Genomic DNA, 20,000 nt, shown 5'->3' on the forward strand with positions numbered 1-20,000 from the left:
GCGCACCCGCCCCCGCCCCACCGCCCCCAGGGGGGAGGTGGGGGGCGGGATGTTCTGCCCACGCGCTCTTGGCAGCCTCCACGGCGGCCACTGCGCACTCGGGAGGGGCAGCAGCTGGGGGGTCCGATACCCCAAGGCTCCCTCTCGGATCGCTAGAGAAGGCTTTCTCATCGAGGGCTCGCCGCCCCTCACCCGGATCGTCTCTCTCCCTCGGGCCCACGGAGGCGCTCCACGAGCCACCAGTCCTCAGCTGGGGTGGGAGGGGTCTGCGGTACAGGTAGGCGGACCACCGACACAGGAGCGTCTGCGCGGCCGGGGCCAGCGCAGAGCCCCGCGTCCCGTCCCCTGCAAGGCCTCACCCGTCAGCCTCGACGACGAGGGGAACAGGCACGCCTCTCCTACCGCCTCGACCCCCCCCCCAAAAGAGAGCCCACTCACGGGACACACACACACCACCGCGGTGGGGACCCGAGGAGGACACCGGGGTTAAGGGAAACGACACCACCGCTCGGCCTCAGGCACCTGAGCGACGACCTGGAGCGCTCCAGGAGCACCACCGAGGATCCAACGAGGCACGCTCGCGCACCCACGCGGGGGGGCACAGCGCAGCAGCGGTACAGCCCTCCCCACCGCGGGGAGGGCCGCTCGCGGAGCACACGCCGGGAAGGCGAAGCGAGAGCATCTGCTGTGTCAGAAGACCCACGGCCCCCACTGACGCCACCCGAGGCGGGGGACAGGAGACCGAAGGTCAGGGCCAGAGGCCGCAACCCAGCCCCCGCCTTCCTCCCCCTCCCCGACGGCCAGGGGGAAAAAGTCAGGCGAGGGGCCCCGCGGACAGACCGAGAAGAGCAGACACGTTCACCGGGAACACCTGTCCCTCGTCTGGCACGGCTTAGGCCCGGCCCGGGAGAGCACGACCACACCACATCGATCGGATGAGCCAAGGTGGAGCGGGGGGAAGGCACGGCGAGGACAGTCACCAGAGGGGCCCGCTTTAAGCCTCACCGGCAACCTCCGCCCCCCACCTCGCCTCAGGCGAGAGCGGCCCACGACCCCAGGAGGTTCGAGAACGCCTGACACGTGGCACGGAGCCCACAGGGCGGGGGTCGCATCTCAGCCTTCACCGGGTGCCCGCAGCGGGGAGCGCACAGGGTAGAAGACCCACGGCGCCTCGCCCCGCCGCCCTCGGGTCGCCCAGAGACCGGAGGTGGCACCACGAGTCGGGTCAGCCAGACAACACCACACAGGAGCCGGCGCACAGGCCCAGGCGGGCGGCTCCAGCGGCAAGGGCCGAACCGGGGACCAGAGCTGGCGGCCCGAAGGCCCAGAGCCCCGCGTACATCCAGAGACCCAAAGTTTCCTCGGCGGCAGACACCGAAGCAGACCGTGTCAGCACTTACCTGGTGGTAAAAAAGGCCCATTAAGGGCGACGAAATGATAGCAGCCGACAGCGGGGCCCATCCACGACTCGCATGGAGGACCCCCGGAACCTTGGCCCGGCCACCTGTCCCCAGCGCTACCCCATAAACACCAGGCCCGGAGCTCTCGTGGCGGGGGGGGGGGGGGGGCGGGGGGGTGGGGGGAGTCATCTGGTCGACCGGGGGAAGGGGAGCAGGGGGAGGGGGCGCGCGATGGCCAAAGTGGGGGCGCGGACACCCACCAAGGGAGAGGGAGCTGGCCGGGGGCGCCCTCTCCCGCTTCGCCCACACGGGTAGGGGTACCGGTCCGTCGGAGTCTCCGAACGGGGATTTGGCTTCGATGAGCATCAAGAAACAAGAAGGAAGAACCGTCAGCGAGGCGCCTCCAACGAGACGAGCGGGCCCCGACCAGGGACCGCGCCCGGGCGGGACCCAGACCGTCCTAGATGGGGCACCCAGGACGGCCCGAGCCGGTCCCCACCTCCTGACCTGGGTTCAGGGAGGTGGGGAGGGGTGAGACAAAGTCGCATCCGACGACCGAGACCCACGAAGGCACGCTGAAGGGTCGGGCGCGCCCTCCCCGGCCACCCGCGGAAGCAGGGTCCGGTCCATCCACGTCTCCGGACCCATCGGGACTTTGAAAAAGAAACAGCATGTGTGCCAGGAGACGCCTCGGGCGACCGGACCCCACGGGTTGGGGGGGGGGGGGGGGGGCGGCCGCACACGCGCCCGCCTCTCCCCGTCAACCCTCACGACTCCGGCGGGCGGGTCCCCACCTCCGGAGCGGGGCCGAGGGCGAAGCACACGCTCCTGAGGGCGGCCCAGGAGGAGTCCGGACCGCCGAGCCCGAGTCCAGGCGCTCCGGGCAGGGAAGACCCTCTCCCTGCCCACCGCGGCGGCCCGGCCCAGGGAGGGTCCGGCCGGTCCTTCTCCGCGGCCACAGGGGCACGGGGAGATGCTGGTCGACCCGGTCCGGCCACCGCAGAGCCCGGCCCCGGAGCGCCGCGACGATCACCCTCCTCAGAAACCTAGAGAACCAATCTCCGGCGACAGCAGGACGTCCCTAGGCCTCGGCGCCACCGGGACTGTCGCCGCCAGCATAGCCGGTGTCTGAGAGCTCTGCCTCGGGCCCGGCGGCTGAGTCACAACCCTCCTGAAGGGCTCGCCGAAGCTCCGGAGGGGGAGGGACAATATACAAGCGGCCGCCAGGTGGCTCCCGACAACCGGCTCGAACGTCCCGAGGACGGGTCGCTGTCGCCGGCCGCCGGGGACGCCGCAGCGCCGGCCGCCCAAACGCCCGAGCTCGGCCCGGAGCCTCCGCCGCCGAGCGACGCGACGCGACGCGACGCGACCCCGGCCGCAGAGGAAGGGAGAGGAGCCGGGAGATCTCTCCCCTGGAGGCTGCCACGAAAGAGCCGCGATCCCCCCCCCCCCCCCACGCGATTCCAGGGTGGTGGGGGGACATTCCACGGAGACGCGGGCGGGCGGCGGGGGCTCGGGGCGGGGTGGGCGGAGAGAGGGGGCACCAGTGACATCCCAGGAACCCCCGGCCCCCGGCCCCCCGAAAGAGAGGGGCGGGAGGGAGGGAGGGAGAAAAGGAGGGAAGGAGGGAGGGAGGGAGGGAGGGAGGGAGGGACCGGCAAAGCGAAACCAGGCAAGCGCTGCTGGGAGAACAAAGCCGGACTTTCGAAAGCAGACACGGACACAGACACACAAGCCTAGGAGTAAGAAAGGAAAAGAAGGAGACACTCGGACCCCCAAGAAGAGAAAACAAAACTCAACCTGGGTAGAGACACCGTGACAAAGTCCAGAGACGACACACACAAGCATGCGCGGGTGGGTGGGGAAAGTGCACTAGAGGTCAGGAGAACATGGATTTCAACACCACTGGCCACAAACAGCGGAAAGGCGGACGGCCTGGGAGGTCTGGGGTGGCAGGGCTGCGGGGGGTGGGGGGTGGGGGGTTGGGGGGTTGCGGGGAGGGTGTGGGGGGGTGGTATTGAGGGGCGTGCTGGTGAGGAGGACGGAGTCCATAGGGATCCACTAAATAAACCCCGGGTCCCGTGACAACAGCCACCTCAATGAATACATAACTTTTTCACGTAGCTCAGAAACGAAATGAGACAAAACCACCAGGCAGGAAAGTCAACTCGTGGAACTGTCCTGGCAGCTTAAAAGTCAGAGAGAGAGAGGAGAGGGAGAGGGAGAGGGAGAGGGAGAGGGAGAGGGAGAGGGAGAGGGAGAGGGAGAGGGAGAGGGAGAGGGAGAGGGAGAGGGAGAGGGAGAACGCATACACATGTGCGTATACACGTGTACATATGTATACGCACACGTCATCGCGTCTATATATACGTGCACGCAGGCGTATAAACACACACGTACGAAGGGCATGCTCACGTACACGCACGTGTCTGTGTGCGCACGTGTATGCCTAGGCGTTTCTAGTGTGCGTGTATGCTTGCGTGTATATACGCAGAGGCATCTATACACATACGTACACGGATAGACACAGGCGTGAACACACATGCTCACATGTGCAGAGACGTCGGGATACATAGGCACACACACACACATACACGCGGACGTGTCAACGCATCTAGATGCACGTATAGTGTGTATACGTGTGATGTCTGCGCACAGGTGTGGATGCACGTCTATGCGTACCCGTACGTGCATGCTTGCATAGACACACATATCTGCGTGTGTATGTGCACACGTGTATGTACACACGTATACATACGTACGGACGCATACGCAGACGTCTACAGAGAGCGTATGTACGTCCACACAGACGCACGCGAGAATCTGTGCCTACATACACACGTGTGTATGTATACGTAGACGTGCACGCATGTACGTATGTACAGGTGCCCGTGTGCATCTAGAGTGCCTATACACAGATCGATGTGCATAGATGCACACACATGTATACGCATACGCAAACGCGCGTGTGTATACGTACATGTACATGTGCATCAGTGTATGTGTGCATGTATACCCATGTGTCTGCGTGGATGTCTACGTGCGCGCGTGTGTGGTGTGTGTATCTATGGGTGTACATTCGTACATATATATACTCACAGACACACACGTACATACCCGGGCGGAAACACACATCCGTGTGTGTGTGTGTGTGTGTGTGTGTGTGTGTGTGTGTGTGTGTGTCTGTCTGTCTGTCTGTCTGTCTGTCTGTCTGTCTGTCCGGGGAAAGCACAAGCATATTGCAAAAGGGGCTTTTCTGTCCAACACCGATCAAGGCGTCAGACACCTCAACCTCCAAAAGGGAAACAACCCCCGATGAGCGAAGTGGGCAGGAGGCCCGAACAGACCCCTTCCTTCCAAAGAAAGGTGGAACAGGCAGACACCCAGAAGCACAAGGTAGAACACACATCCACGGCAGGGCTGGGCTGGGCTGGGCTGGGCTGAGCTGGGGCTCCTGGGGGTGGGGGCGGGCTCACGGAAGCACCCCACCCCGGGGCGTTTCCCTGGACAATGATCCTTCTCATTCGGAGGGGAAAGGCCCAGGAGCCGGGAATCGCAATCACGACAGCAAGTTCGAACCATCAGAGGACAGTGGCTCCTGATGGATCGAACGCGTTTTTTCTGCAGCTGAGAAAACTGTGGGCGGACTCAGAGAGATCCGATCTCATCCCCTGGCGCCTCACAGACAGAGAAACCACATCCCTAGGGAAAAGAGTCCTGCGATGTACACTCCCCCAAAGATTCCCCCATTCGACCCAACCCAGCAACTCCACAGGGTGCCCACGGAGGGAAGGGACAAAGAAGATACGGATGTGTGCATGTGTGGGATCGACCCCTATACCTAGGTCGACTTCCGTACACACATCATGATAGAACTCTGTCTGTGTGCCTATGCCTGGATCTATTCACGTGCACGCGTGCTCACGCGCATGCAGACAGACACACACACACACAGAGGAATGGGACTCAACCACCAGAAGGGAATGAAATCTCACAGTCTGCAGGAACCTGGAGAGACCTTTAGAGGGTATTATGCTACATGAAATACCTCAGATCAGTCGTTTCCATGCAGAACCTACCAAACCATACACGGTGAACAGAACCGAACCAAACAGAAACAGGCTCAGACATACTACAAAGGAACACACCGGGGCGGGGGGGGCGGGGCGGGGGGGCGGGGGTGAGGAGAGAGTGAGTGAGTGCCCCTGGCGAGGGAGACAGACGAAGTGGTGCAACCTTCCACTTATGAAATACATGAGTCACGGGCACGTCATCACACCAAATGTCATTTGCCGTGACACCAGGTGGTGACGGACAGTCACTAACTAGATGTATCCTGGTGATGGCTGTGTCATGTGCTACACTAAAACATCGTCTGTACAGCTGAAAATTAAAGGGGGGAACGACCCCCCCCCCCAAAGAAAAAGGAAAGGAAGAAGGAAGGAAGGAAGGAAGGAAGGAAAGAAGGCAAAAGTAAACGTTGGCAGTCAGTTAGACGTCCGTTTGAGAAGAGTGGGACTTGTGTGTGTGTGTGTGGGGGGGGGGGGGGGGGAGAAACTAGGGTGAGGAGGAGGAGGAGGAGGAGGAGGAGCAGGAGGAGGAGAAAGAAAAGGACCCGATTGCCTTGAGGGGGAGGAGGAGATGAAAGATCCCAAGAGTGGACAGGACGGTCAGGTGAGTGCCATAGGGAAAGGAAACGAAGCCAAGCAACCGAACACACTGCCAACGGTGGTTTTGTTCAGTCCAAGATCAAGATGGGGACAGCACGGTGTCCTCCAGCACACAGCGACACACAGGCCTCACTCGGCAGGGGGAGTTGGGGATAACCCTGAACGCCGAAGCGGACAAAAGAAGCCGTCACGTTCATCCATGGCTGAAAAGTACCATGGTCCCACGACATTCCAAACTCCTCTCAAACCATTGAAAGACTCTCTCCCTCACTCGCCGTTCAAAATGTAGAGAACAGGAAAGGAGCGAAACGATGGTGGGTGGCTGGCTGGCTGGCTGGATTTCCGTGATGGTGTGATTAGGGAACACATGGACAGAAAAGCATCCGATTCACTTGTGTAAAGAATCTCTCTTGCCTTCTCGGCCTGGTGTCTTTCCTCTGTCTGGATGATTCCCCTCCCCCACCCCACCCCCCCCCCACTCCCAGCTTGAAGATCAGCCTCCAAAACGAAGCCCTTTGTGCTCTCCAGGTCCCGCCGCCACGATCTCTTTGGAGCGCCCTTCCGAAGGGGAACGTTTTCATCCACGTCATCGCCCTGAGACAGCTTCAGCCTGTCCCTCCCCCCCCCCCCACCCACCCCCCCCCACTCCACCCCAAGCCCCCCGCCCACCCCCCCTCTCTCCCTCCTGCTCCTCTTCCCCCTCCTCTGAACTGTCGAGCTCCCCTCGCGCTGGCCTCTCACCCCACACGGTGGCAGTGTTGGCCTAGGTATGCTCAGGTGTCTCCTAACCGCATCCGAGTGGACTTGCACTGTTTCTCAGCTGCGTCGTTCAGGGACCATGTTTTTCCTGGCCTTTTCCGCGGGTGGGGGAGACCCGGACGGGCCGGGGCCAGGCGGGGTGGGGGAGCCTGCGTGTGGGGGGAAGGGTGGGGGCAGAGAGGAGGAGGAGGAGGAGGAGGAGGAGGAACAGGAACACAGCTCCCCAGCGCCAGTGTGTGCCTGCGGCCTGGAAAAGAGATCACGCACCAGGCTGGCTCCGAAAAGGGGATCGATCGGTCAGGAGACCGGGCACGTTTGTGCTTCGCCGAGTCCCTGCAGATCGGACAGGCAGTGGCAAGTGTGGGGCTTCCCACACTTAGAACTGTTCACCCATCGTGGACACAGGCGTCTGGCACACCGGGGGTTAGGCTCTCGGTGCGATCGATGTCCACAAGCCGTAGCCACTGAAACGTGTGCACCCTGGAGCCGCCGCCGCCGTGCAGAGGGAGATCTCATCCGGCTCCGCGGGTCCTTCCCGTGAGTAGGCCGGGATCTCGGGAAGCACAGACATCCAGAGCATTGAGTGAACCTGACCGTCACGCTTTCCGAGTCCAAGTGAACCCGAAGGGAGGGTCCCTCACGTGTGGGTTTGTCTCTCCATCGGAGGCATCCTCTCTTGGAGCCGATTAGGGTGCCGCGGGCCCCGTGGAGCAGAGAGGACAGAGAGTTCCCTTCGGTCCCCTGCTCCTCCCACGGGCGCGCACGGGCACGCTCCCCAACGGTCCTAGGAACATCCTGCCCCAGAGGAGCGTGCCGGCCGGCCACAGCCCACCTACAACGGAGGCGTCCGTGTCCGTCCGTGTCCGTCATCCTCGTCCAGAGTCCCCCGTCTGCCTGCCCTCGCCTTCGCGCCTGGCACTGTCCGTCCATTCTGTAGGTTCATATCGAACCTGCCCGGAGCCCGGCGGCATCTTCCCGGATCAGGGATCGATCGAAAACACCCTGTCCCCTGCCTCATCGGCAGGTGGATTCTTCACCACTGGACCACCAGGCAGGGAAGTCCCTTCACAGCCTTCTAAACTCATCTACCCCGAAACAGTCCACGTCGTCCTCCAACTCATTGGACCATCACGACTGAAATGAAGGAAAATATGTGCGTTCGAGAATGTCTTCACTCCTCAGTGCTTCTTGCTTTAGAACCACCAAGGCATCTCTCTCTCTCTCTCTCTCTCTCTCTCTCTCTCTCTCTCTCTCTCTCTCACACACACACACACACACACACACACACACGAACAGAGGTGGGCTCATAGTCCAAAAGAAACCAACGTTTGTGTGTATCCATCCCACTTGCTGTGGCTGTCGTGCCGTCGCTCATCAAAGAAGCTGATCTGATACGGAATCCGATGTCTTCTTCTCTAGGACACGTCGAGAGGCAGCAAGCGTGCCGGTGTGTGAGCACCGAAGGTCAACCCGGCATGATGGAGCCCGGCCAGGTGTGTGCTCAGAGGCCCACCTAGATTCGAACTCCAGTTCCCGGAGGGGAGCGGTGGGAACAGGAGTGTGGACTGCGAGTCCAATCCTCACCTTACAAAAAGGCAAAATCATCCCCTTCCTCCCTTATCGGCGTCTGCACGGCTCCTCCTGGACTCAGGGATCCCATCGAAAGGACGTCCAGGTTGTGTCCTTCTCCCTGGCCCGATCGTTTCGAACCTCTCCAAGAAAAAGCGGTGACGTCAAGAGATCCGTCTTGAGTTCGGGACTGGGGCTTCCCCGGGGGCCCCGTGGTCAACGATCCCGTGCCCATGCAGGAGACGTGGGTTTCGCCCCCGGTCCGGGAAGAGCCCACACGCTACCCATACGCCTCGGTGATGGAGTCTGTGCTCCAGATCCTGGCCGCTGCGAGTGTTGAGCCCACACCCAGCAGCCACTGAAGCCCACGTGCCCCGGCGCCCCTGCCCCCCAAGAGGAACCACAGCCACGAGAAGCCCAGACACACGACCGTAGAGCGACCCCCTCTCTCCACAGAGAGAGAACAGCTTGCACGGCCACGAAGACACACAGAGCACGCCCCCACAGACATCAAATACGTCCAATGATCGTCGAGCGAGACGGCCTGCCTGAGATCGGACGCGAGCGGCCAATACCTAGTCCCGTCACTCGGGAAGCTCCCCGAATCTTCTGTCGATACACATAAAGAAACCCTAGCTCACTGTGCCATGGGCAGCGCGGGGAGCTCTCCGTACAGTGCCGAGAGCACCGTGGAGACGTGACCCGTGGGCACCGTGAGCGTGACTGTTCTCACGAAGTCCCTCACAGTCCGGGCCCTGGAGATCGGCCCACGCGGACCTGCAGGCGATGGTCGGCCATCCCTCTCGGCTCCCTGCGCGCTCACGGGTCCAGGTGTGCCGTGCCCCCAGCATCCGCTCGCATCTTCTCGGCCTGTCTCCCCCGTGCCGCTCCACTGACTTGGAATCCTTCTCCCCTCTCGTCTCGTCTGACACGTTTTCTTTCCTGTTCGACCATGTCTGGCTCCCCGGGCACCACTTCCCGTCGTTCTTCTCGTCTCACCGCCCTCGTCTCGTGGAAATCATTCTCTGGGTCTCCGCTCTGTTCCCTAAGGACTCTGTCATCCCTCCACTCATCTGGGGATCGACTGGCACCTAGGCAACCCCGGTCCGTGACAACCGTGGTTCCGTGTCTATCGAATGACATGCCGACCGCAGGGGGGCTCGTGGACGCGTACGAGCCGTGGAAAGCTGGCACCGGGGAATCATCCCGAGGACACACCCTCCGGTTCCACGGTGCTCACGGGAGCGTTTGGGTCGTCGTCGTCGTCGTCGCCGTATTCCCTAAGACGTACGCAGTCGCGTGGATTCAAACGGCGTCTATTGGGAAAGCACGGATCGCTCCCCGGATCACCGGAGAAGGCCACGGCAACCCACTCCAGTCCTCTCGCCTGGAAACTCCCATGGGCGGAGGAGCCCGGTAGGCCACGGTCCACGGGGTCGGGAAGAGTCGAACACGACCGAGCGACTTCCCTTCCCCTTTTCCCTTCCACGCATCGGAGAAGGCCGTGGCAACCCACTCCAGTGTTCTCGCCTGGAGAATCCCAGGGACAGGGGGGGAGCCTGGCGGGCTGCCGGCTGTGGGGTCGCACAGAGTCGGACACGACGGAAGCGACTTAGCGGCAGCCGCAGCAGCAGCAACCGGATCACCTCAGAAGGACTTAGACACGAGTCTCGGTGGAGAGAGGATGGATCCTGCCAACCATCTCACTTCTGGGTAGACCTCGAAAGAAAATAAAACCTGAAACTCGCAGAGAGAGGCCTGCACCCCCAGGTCCATCGCAGCATCCATTCACAAGAGTCAAGATGGGGACCCAGCCCAAGTGTCCATCAAGGGAAGACTAGATCAAGAAGATACACGATCCAGGTAGAGATCGATCGATAGGGAGATCTAGGTGTCCCAGGTAGCCCCAGGAATGAACACAGTCTTACATCGTGATCGCATGGATGGGACTTAGGGAGTGATGCCCAATGAAGAAGTCAGGTAGAGAAAGAAAAAGAGTTTCTCCTGTCACTGACATGCCATGCAAGGCCACCTAAAACAATGAAAACGATCATCACAGAGCGGCTGGGGGAGGGAGACATGGGAAGATGCCGATGTAACGGCGGGCGGGGGAACTTCACGGATAAGGTACATATATACTGTCTACGTCACAAAGAGCACGGTGATTCTAAAGAATAGTATTGGTATTATCGTCGTCTCATATTCGGAGAAGGCAACGGCACCCCACTCCAGTCCTCTTGCCCGGAAAATCCCGTGGACGGAGGAGCCCGGTAGGAGCCCGGTAGGCCGCAGTCCACGTTGTCGCACAGAGTCGGACACGACGGAGCGACTTCCCTTCCCGTTTTCCCTTTCACGCCTTGGAGAAGGACATGGCAACCCACCGCAGTGTTCTTGCCTGGAGAACCCCAGGGACGGGGGTGCCCGGCGGGCTACCGTCTACGGGGTCGCACAGATTCGGACACGACGGAAGCGACGCAGCAGCAGCAGCAGCAGCAGCAGCAGCAGCAGCATTATCCTATTCGAAAGTCGCCATGACCGTGGACATGACGCATTCACTTCCCGTACAATGGAAGAAGGACACGGCAACCCACTCCAGTAGTCTTGCCTGGAAAATTCCATGGACGGAGGAGCCTGGTAGGCTACAGTCCGTGGGGTCGCAAAGAGTCCAGCACGACTGAGTGACTTCACTTTCTTTCGCATACAGTCATGGCATGTATGGGTTGTGGTCAAGCTATGAGCTACCGCTTGGGTGGTCATGAATGATTCTTTTGCAACAGACAGGTGCATCAAGTCACCATTCTGTACACGTTAGAACAGAGGATGTTGTATGTCCTTAACGAAGAACATTCTATTTCAATACACCGGGACATGACACACATAACATCACCTAGTTTTATTATCTTTCAATGAATGGTCAGTATTGGCTGCACGCCAAAAAAAAAAAAAAAAAAAAAAAAAGGAAAGAAAGAAAAAAAAGAAAGCTTTATTGTGTGTGTGGGGGGGGGGGGGGGTGGGGGGTGGGGTGGGGGGAGGGTCTTAGATATTGCCATGCAGGGACACAGATTTCAATAAAACCCAGGGAATGTTCCACAGGAAAGAGTCAGGGGCCTAGAAAGCTGAACCTCGTGAGGTTGTCAAGCCAGCTGAGAGCAATTAGGATTTGCTGTCATGCAACAAGGGACATGTTTCTTCTTCCAGGGTAGACGGTCACAAGGTATTTAGGGAAAGGGGAGGGTGTGAGAGGTATCTTGAATTTCGGGAACACTGTTTCCTTAGATGATCTGGAGGCCTCTGGGACCCAGTCAGTGCTCCAAGTGGACATTCCATCCAGACTGAGACACACGGACCTCTTCCTCGATGGCCTCCCCTCTCTATTTGGGGGAGCTCTCTCGGCCACGCTGATTCCACTTGGATGTGTCTTTCCCACGTCACACCCTTTGGCATTCAAAGATATCCTTCCATCGTTTTCTAAAGAGACCCGGTGTATGTATCTTTGGAGCGATGATGAGCATCAGACACGATCCCTCTCCGTGGCGCGGTTTCGGGCACGACACACCAAGACGGGGACACATACATTCCACGTCCCTCTCGGCCATCGAGAGAGGCCGTGTACGGCACGTGATGCCACGGGACCGGTGAGGTCCTCGGGTTCAGCCCTCCCTCGACTTGGCTGTGGTCTTTGGTTTTGTTCTGTTCCGTGTGTGCTTTCTGACCCACGTGATCTCTCCGGATAGGGCACCCCATCCAAGCTCAAACCCATCGAGTCTGTGTGACTCCTATTCACGCATCAGGTGGGGATATCGACGCCCTCCACGTGGATCCATCACAATCGCCGTTCTGGGTTCAGGAGGATCCTGTTGTGTGTTCTGGGCGCGCTACGTGCTGTCCGTGTGAACTGTGGAATGAGGTTCGTGACATTGAACAGGAGACAGGGATCAAGACCATCCCCATGGAAAAGAAATGCCACAAAGCAAAATGGCTGTCTGGGGAGGCCTTACACATAGCTGTGAGGAGAAGAGAAGCGAAAACAGAGGAGAAAAGGAAAGATACACACATCTGAATGCAGAGTTCCAAAGAATAGCAAGAAGAGATAAGAAAGCCTTCTTCAGCGATCAATGCAAAGACATAGAGGAAAAGCACAGAATGGGATAGACTAGGGATCTCTTCCAGAAACTCAGAGATACCAAAGGAACATTTCATGCAAAGATGGGCTCGATACAGGACAGAAATGGTATGGACCCAACAGAAGCAGAAGATATTCAGAAGAGATGGCAAGAATACACAGAAGACCCTTACAAAAACGATCTTCACGACCCAGATAATCACGATGGTGTGATCCCTGACCTAGAGCCAGACATCCTGGAATGTGAAGTCAAGTGGGCCTTAGAAAGCATCACTACGAACAAAGCTAGTGGAGGTGATGGAATGCCAGTGGAGCTCTTCCAAATCCTGAAAGATGATGCGGTGAAAGTGCTGCACTCAATATGCCAGCACATTTGGAAAACTCAGCAGTGGCCACAGGACTGGAAAAGGTCCGTTTTCATTCCGATCCCAAAGAAAGGCAATGCCAAAGAATGCTCACACGACCGCACACTTGCACTCATCTCACACGCTAGTAGAGTCATGCTCAAAATTCTCCAAGCCAGGCTTCAGCAATATGTGCACCGTGAACTTCCTGATGTGCAAGCTGGTTTTCGAAAAGGCAGAGGAACCAGAGATCCGATTGCCAACCTCCGCTGGATCATGGAAAAAGCAAGAGAGTTCCAGAAAAGCATCTATTTCTGCTTTCTTGACTATGCCAAAGCCTTTGACGGTGTGGATCACAGTAAACTGTGGAAAATTCTGGAAGAGATGGGAATACCAGACCACCTGACCCGCCTCTTGAGAAATCTGTACGCAGGTCAGGAAGCAACAGTTCGAACTGGACATGGAACCACAGACTGGTTCCAAATAGGAGAAGGAGCTCGTCAAGGCTGTCTATCGTCACCCTGTGTATTTAACTTATACGCAGAGAACATCATGAGAAACGCTGGACTGGAAGACACACACGCTGGAACCAAGATTGCCGGGAGAACTATCAATCACCTCGGATGTGCAGATGACACCACCCTCATGGCAGAAAGTGAAGAGGAACTCAAGAGCCTCTTGATGACAGTGAAAGAGGAGAGTGAAAAAGTGGGCTTAAAGCTCCACATTCAGAAAACGAAGATCACGGCATCCGGTCCCATCACTTCATGGGAAATAGATGGGGAACCAGTGGACACGGTGTCAGACTTTATTTTTCTGGGCTCCAAAATCACTGCAGATGGTGACTGCAGCCATGAACTTAAAAGACGCTTACTCCTTGGAAGGAAAGTGATGACCCACCTAGATAGCATATTCCAAAGCAGAGACATTCCTTTGCCAACAAAGGTTCGTCCAGTCAAGGCTACGGTTTTTCCTGTGGTCATGTATGGATGTGAGCGTTGGACCGCGAAGAAGGCTGAGCGCCGAAAGAATGGATGCTTTTGAGAGAATGGTGGTGTTGGAGAAGACTCCTGAGGGTCCCTTGGACCGCAAGGAGATCCAACCAGTCCATTCTGAAGGCGACCAACCCAGGGATTTCTTCGGAAGGACTGATGCGAAAGCTGAAACTCCAGTCCTTTGGCCACCTCATGCGAAGAGTTGACTCATTGGAAAAGACTCTGATGCTGGGAGGGATTGGGGGCAGGAGGAGAAGGGGACGACAGAGGAGGAGATGGCTGGATGGCATCACTGACTCCATGGACGTGAGTCTCAGTGAACTCCGGGAGTTGGTGATGGACAGGGAGGCCTGGCGTGCCGCGCTTCATGGGGTCACCAAGAGTCGGACACGACTGAGCGACTGATCTGATCTGATCTGATCTGATGTGCTGTCCGTGATCTCACGTGCCTTTCGGGCATGGGTGATGGAGACGGACACCAAGCGGCAGGGCGGCCATCTGGCATCTCGGCCTAGAGCGGTTTCACAAGTGACATCTCAGAACCGGGGCTGAGACAGCCATCCCTCCCCGGGCCCCCCTCGGTGGCCGGGATGGGGGTGGGGTGGGGGAGTGTGAGGTTAGGGAGACGGGAGTGGGGGGGCTGGGCTAAGGGTCGGGGTCGGGGGGGGGGGGGGCGGGGGGGGGCGGCGCGCGAGGCGAGGGGACCGTCCCAGTCCCCCTGAGAAGTGAAGGCAGGTTCCGTCCCCCTGAGAACTTCCTGCCTTCAGGCGTGTGAGAGGCGTAGGTTTCTCTCCAATCCACGGCCACGCATCATTTTCCGCCCTGTTCAAAAACACAGACAAAAAACGTATTTGTTTATCTCGGCTTGTTTTCTGGCCGAGGCCAAAGACCTCTTCAAGCGTGTCCAAAGGGTCTGACAGGATGGGAGGGTGCAGGTCAATCCATGTGTCAAGAGATCCAGAGAACCTGTCACAACTGTGACTCGGGCGTTTTTCAGAAACAGGCCCATCTGGATGTATTCCCTGGACAGGAGTCACCCCAGAAGTTTCCTTGAAGGGATCGAGTTGCAGGAGTCGGGGTCGTGGCCCCGCCGCCGCCGCCGCCGCCGCCGCCGCCGCCGCCGCCGCCGCCAAAGGGCCCCCTCAGCCCGGCAGGCCGGCAGGCCGGCAGGCCGGCAGGCCAGCAGGCCCTGCAGGCAGGGGCTATTGTCTGTGGGCCCCACCCCCACCTTCCCCCACCCTCCCCCTGCAGGGCCTCGCCGGATAGCTTCATTCAAATGCAGAAAGCTTTCCAGTCAAGTCAGAGCCTCTGACTTCGCCTCGAGCTTCTCTCTATTGAATGGTGATCCGCCCCACCCAGCCATTCCATGTCTCCACCTTGAGACGGCCCCTTCGGCACCGCGCGGAGGAAGGGGGCTGGGGGGTGGGGAGGGAGGCCGAGGGACAGATTCGCCTCGTGTCAGGCCAAAGGAGTCTCCTCCTTTTGGTAACCCAGGAAACCCCGCTCACGCGTGTGAGGATCACGGACGTGCGTGGAAACAGCCACCGTCCCTTGACATCTTCCCCTCCGTGGGAGGAGGTTTTCCTCCCTGCCTGCCTTCAGAGGGACAGAAAAGGAGGGAGGGGCAGAGCGTTCCTCTGGCGCTGGCCGGCTCTTAAGTCACTTGACTCCAAAACACTCCACAGGGCACGGAGGTTCACGTGCAGTGGGGTGGGGTGGGGTGGGGTGGGGTGGGGTGGGGTGGGGACGGCGGCCTACTCCGGACCCCACCAGTTTTCCCTCCTCTTGACACTTGCCTGGAACCCATGAAAAGCTGAGCTGGTGACTGTGTGTGTGAGTGCGTGCATGTACGCGTGTACATGAGAGACGGCGCGTGTGCGTGTGCGTGTGCATGGACGTGAGAGAAAAAGAAAGGAAAAAAAAAAAAAAAAAATCCAGAAGGAAGGAAGGAAGGAAGGAGGGAAGGAGGAGGGAGGGACGAAATAGGTTAGTTCGTAGGGGCCTCCGTGTCATGGCAAGAGTTTCTGAGCACAGATCCTCCGTTCAGGGAAACAGTGATCGTATCTCCTCTCAGGAGGCCGTGATGTCGATGGACGGGTGCGGGAAAGCAGGCCTGGGGTGCAAGCCATCAGGTTTTGTGTGTGTGTGTGTGTGTTTTTTTCCCTCAGAGGCACTTGTAGGGAAACCAAGGAAACACACAGGTTCATCCCTGGAGCGGATTCGAGAAACCAGTCGGCAGAGGGAGAGGCAGTCTAGGAGGCTGATTTTTAGACGTCAGGGTCGGGCCCTGGAGCGGGTTGCCATGTCCTTCTCCAGGAGGCCTTCCTGGCCCGGGGATGGAACCCGGGTCTCCTGCATCGCAGGCAGACTCTTGACCGTGTGAGCCACCAGGGAAGCTCCGTCAGAAACATTCACCAAGTCCTCTAGCTTCCATCCGCAGGGCTTCAGGCACAGGGCCTTTTGAGTTCTCCGTCAGAAGGGCAAGAGAACATGGGACGTTGGTCCCTCCCCCCCGAGAGAGGGTTGTTTGATAACGGAGGCAGCTCGGAACACTTCAGGCTCCAGTCCCCCTCTCGGGTGAAGAACCACACGCAAAGCAACACACACACACACACACACACACACACACACACACACACACACACACACACACACATATATATAGGACACGACTCTCCTATCCGGAAGTGTGTACCCCCGTTTCACGGAAACATCCTCTGGGCCCCTAAGGAACGTGTGGCAATCACTCTGGCCAAGGAGATAAGAATCCTCCACGGAGAGTTTCTGAAGTCTGGAAGGACCAGGTCGAGAGAAAAAGAGAGACGATTCCCTTCTGCTGAGAGGGGTGCTGTATGAAGCGACCAAGGGGATGTCCATCTTTCCAAATTCCCATTTTAAACCTCGTGTCCTTTTCGGTCCTTTGTTTTTCCCTTTGTATCTGGAAAGCAACAGGTGGAACGGTAGGTCCTTTCATTATTTTCTTTCTTTCTTTCTCTCTTTCTTTCTTTCTTTCTTTCTTTCTTTTTCCTGCCTGCCTGCCTGCCTGCCTGCCTGCCTGTCCGCCCGCCCGTCCCTCCATCTGTCTTCTCTCTGTCTCTCTCGCTTTTCACTCAGGTTAGGGAATTAAAAAAAAAAAAAAAAAAGAGGACTCTGTATTTCTGCAGGTCAGGAAGCAACAGTGAAAACTAGACGTAGAACCCAACAGGCTGGTTCCAAATAAGGGAAAGGAGTCCATCAAGGCTGTCTATCGTCACCCTGCTTACTGAATGTACACGCTGAGTACACATCATGAGGAGCGCTGGGCTGGATGAAGCACAAGCTGGAATGAAGATGGCCGGGAGACATATCCATCCCCTCAGATATGCACACGACAGCACCCTCACGGCAGAAATGAAGCCCAGGGTGGGTTTCCAAAGTCGTGTTCGTTTCAGGTGTTCAGTCTTTTCCCTTGGAGAGGTTCATGCAACATCATACGTCTACTTTCCCGTGCTGGCATAGTATATAGTAGGTGCTTGTGGATTCTTTGGATGTACAGTTTATGTGTCCATGTGCAACCAGCCCTCCTAAGTGGACCGTCCTGCCCTTCCTCCCCCCGCCCCAGCCCCCCCCCCCCCCCCCATCCTCTTTTCCTCAAGAAGTCAGGCATCCACTTCAGCCTCCTGTTCCTCAGTTCATCCAACCCCATGGAGGAAGTCATTCCTCCAGTTTTTCCATCGGTTCTCTACACCTCGCCTGATGGTGGCGGGTGACTGGAAGACTGACAGTTCTGAAGAACTTTGCAAGAGCTTTGGGTGAAGCGTGTCCATCAGTAAAGACCATGGAAGGTATGCCCCACGTGGCAAACACCATTGCTTTGAGTTGTGGTCGGTTTGCCTGGCTTCAGTGAGGGACGGAAGGGAGGCTTCCACCTTCCACAGAGAAAGCTATCCCTAGCGTACCAAGGACGTTTGACAACCCCCCGCCACCCCAGGTTACAGGCGCGACAGGTCAGACTGTAGCAATCATCATGTCCAGGGTGTATTTACAACAGGCAGACTCATCTTAAAGGCACTCTGTCCTGTGAAGGTGGAGGGAGGGGAGCGAGAGGCAGAGGGACGACGACAGAGGAAGGAAGGAGAAAAAGAGGGGACAGGAACACACAGAGTGGGGCGGGGTGGGGGGGGGTGAGGCATGTGTGGCGTGTCTGTGACATGCCCAGGTGGTGTTCCGTGGGTGGAGAGTGTGCGGCCCTGTGTGTGTGTGTGTGTGTGTGTGTGTGTGTGTGTATGGGGGGGGGGGGGGGGTAGGTGTGTGGTGTGAGTGTGTTGTGTATAGCTGCCACGGGGGGCCGTGTGGGCGGCATGGGTGTGTGCGTGTGGCGTCCGCCTGTGGGTGCGGGGGCAGAGACAGAGGCCGAGAGACACAGCCAGGCAAAGGACAACGCAGTGTGTGTGTTGGGGGGGCGGGGAGGGGGTGGTGGGGGTGGGTGGTGTGTGGCCGGTGTGAAGGGCCCTGCGTGTGTGTGGGCGGGCTGTGTGTGTGGTGTGGGCGGCATGGGTGTGTGCGTGTGGCGTGCGCCTGTGGATGCGGGTCTGGGGGGGCGGGGTCAGAGACAGAGGCCAAGAGACACAGCCAGGCAAAGGACAACAAAGTGTGTGTGTGGGGGGGGGGGGGGGGGGGCGGGGCGGGGCCGGGGGGGGGGGGGAGGTGTGTGTGTGTGTGGCCAGGTGGGGGGGAGGTGTGTGTGGTGTGGGGGTGGCGGGGCGGGGTGTGAGAGTGTGTGTGTGTGTGTGCGCGCGCGCGTGCGTGTGGGCATGCATGTGGTGTGTGGGCAGAGGCAGAGCGTCACATCCAGGCATAGGACAACGCTGTGTGTGTGTGTGTGTGTGTGTGTGCGCGCGCGTGGGCGTGCGTATGTGTGTGGTGTGGGCCGGGTGTCTGTGTGTTGGGGGGGGGGGGCGAGGCAGTGTGTGGCGTTGTGGCATGCTCAGGTGGTAGTGCGTGGGTGGTGTGTGTGGCCGTGTGAGTGTTTTGGGGTGGGGGGGGGTTGGTGTGTGGTGTGGGTTTGTTGTGTATAGGTGCCACGGGGGCGCGTGTGGGCCGCATGGGTGTGTGCGTGTGGGGTGCGCCTGTGGGTGCGGGGCGGCAGAGACAGAGGCCGAGAGAGACAGCCAGGCAAAGGACAACGCTGTGTGTGTGTGTGTGGGTGTGTGGGTGTGGTGTGAAGGGCCCTGCGTGTGGGCGGGGTGTGTGTGTGTGGTGTGGGCGGCATGGGTGTGTGTGTGTGGCGTGCACCTGTGGGTGCAGGGGCAGAGACAGAGGCCGAGAGACACAGCCAGGCAAAGGACAACAAAGTGTGTGTGGGGGGGCGGGGGGCGGGGCGGGGGAGGTGTGTGTGGTGTGGGGTGGCGGGGCGGGGTGTGAGAGTGTGTGTGTGTGTGCGCGCGCGCGCGTGCGTGTGGGCATGCATGTGGTGTGTGGGCAGAGGCAGAGCGTCACAGCCAGGCAAAGGACAACGCAGTCTGTGTGTGTGTGTGTGGTGTGTAGGGCCCTGCGTGGGTGTGGTGGGGGAGAGGGTGTGCGTGTGGGGGGCGGGGTGTTCATGGGCTGTGTGTGTGTGGGGGGGGGGGGGATGCGTGTGTGTGCACGCCGTGTGGGGGTGGGGGGTGTGTGGGTGTGGGGGGGTGTGTGTGTGTGTATGGGGGGAGGGGGGAGGTGTGTGGTGTGAGTGTGTTGTGTATAGCTGCCACGGGGGGCCGTGTGGGCAGCATGGGTGTGTGCGTGTGGCGTCCGCCTGTGGGTGCGGGGGCAGAGACAGAGGCCGAGAGACACAGCCAGGCAAAGGACAACGCAGTGTGTGTGTTGGGGGGGCGGGGAGGGGGTGGTGGGGGTGGGTGGTGTGTGGCCGATGTGTAGGGCCGTGCGTGTGGGTGGGTGGGTGGGGGGGGGCGGGGGGGAATGCATGTGGTGTGTGGGCAGAGAGGCAGAGCGTCACAGCCAGGCAAAGGACAACGCTCTGTGTGTGTGTGTGGGTGGGTGTGGTGTGAAGGGCCCTGCGTGTGTGTGTGTGTGGGGGGGGGGGGGGGGGGTGTGTGTGTGTGGTGTGGGCGGCATGGGTGGGTGCGGGGGCAGAGACAGAGGCCGAGAGACACAGCCAGGCA

General features: G+C 59.2%; 2 long non-coding RNA genes across 3 annotated transcripts in view; both read right to left on the bottom strand.

The window, feature by feature from the left end:
• LOC147377187 (uncharacterized) overlaps positions 1-3,253 on the bottom strand; it is a 24,138-nt gene extending 20,885 nt beyond the window's left edge. The window contains exon 1 of the long non-coding RNA XR_015136107.1: positions 3,201-3,253. This is a non-coding gene — a long non-coding RNA (uncharacterized LOC147377187). The remainder of the gene's footprint in view (positions 1-3,200) is intronic.
• Positions 3,254-13,659: 10,406 nt separating this feature from the next.
• Positions 13,660-20,000, bottom strand: part of LOC147377191 (uncharacterized) — a 24,016-nt gene continuing 17,675 nt past the window's right edge. Inside the window, exons 2-3 of one of the 2 annotated variants that reach the window (XR_015136113.1) lie at positions 14,622-14,682; positions 13,660-14,371 (exon numbers count right to left, since the gene is read on the bottom strand). This is a non-coding gene — a long non-coding RNA (uncharacterized LOC147377191). Of the gene's footprint in view, positions 14,372-14,621; positions 14,719-20,000 lie in introns of those variants that run through there. The other variant, XR_015136112.1, reaches the window with a different exon arrangement.

Source organism: Bos grunniens, chromosome 2 (genome assembly GCF_055505025.1).
Source record: "Bos grunniens cultivar Pamir isolate PY7600 chromosome 2, Bosgru_T2T1.0, whole genome shotgun sequence".
Classification (NCBI taxonomy): domain Eukaryota; kingdom Metazoa; phylum Chordata; class Mammalia; order Artiodactyla; family Bovidae; genus Bos; species Bos grunniens.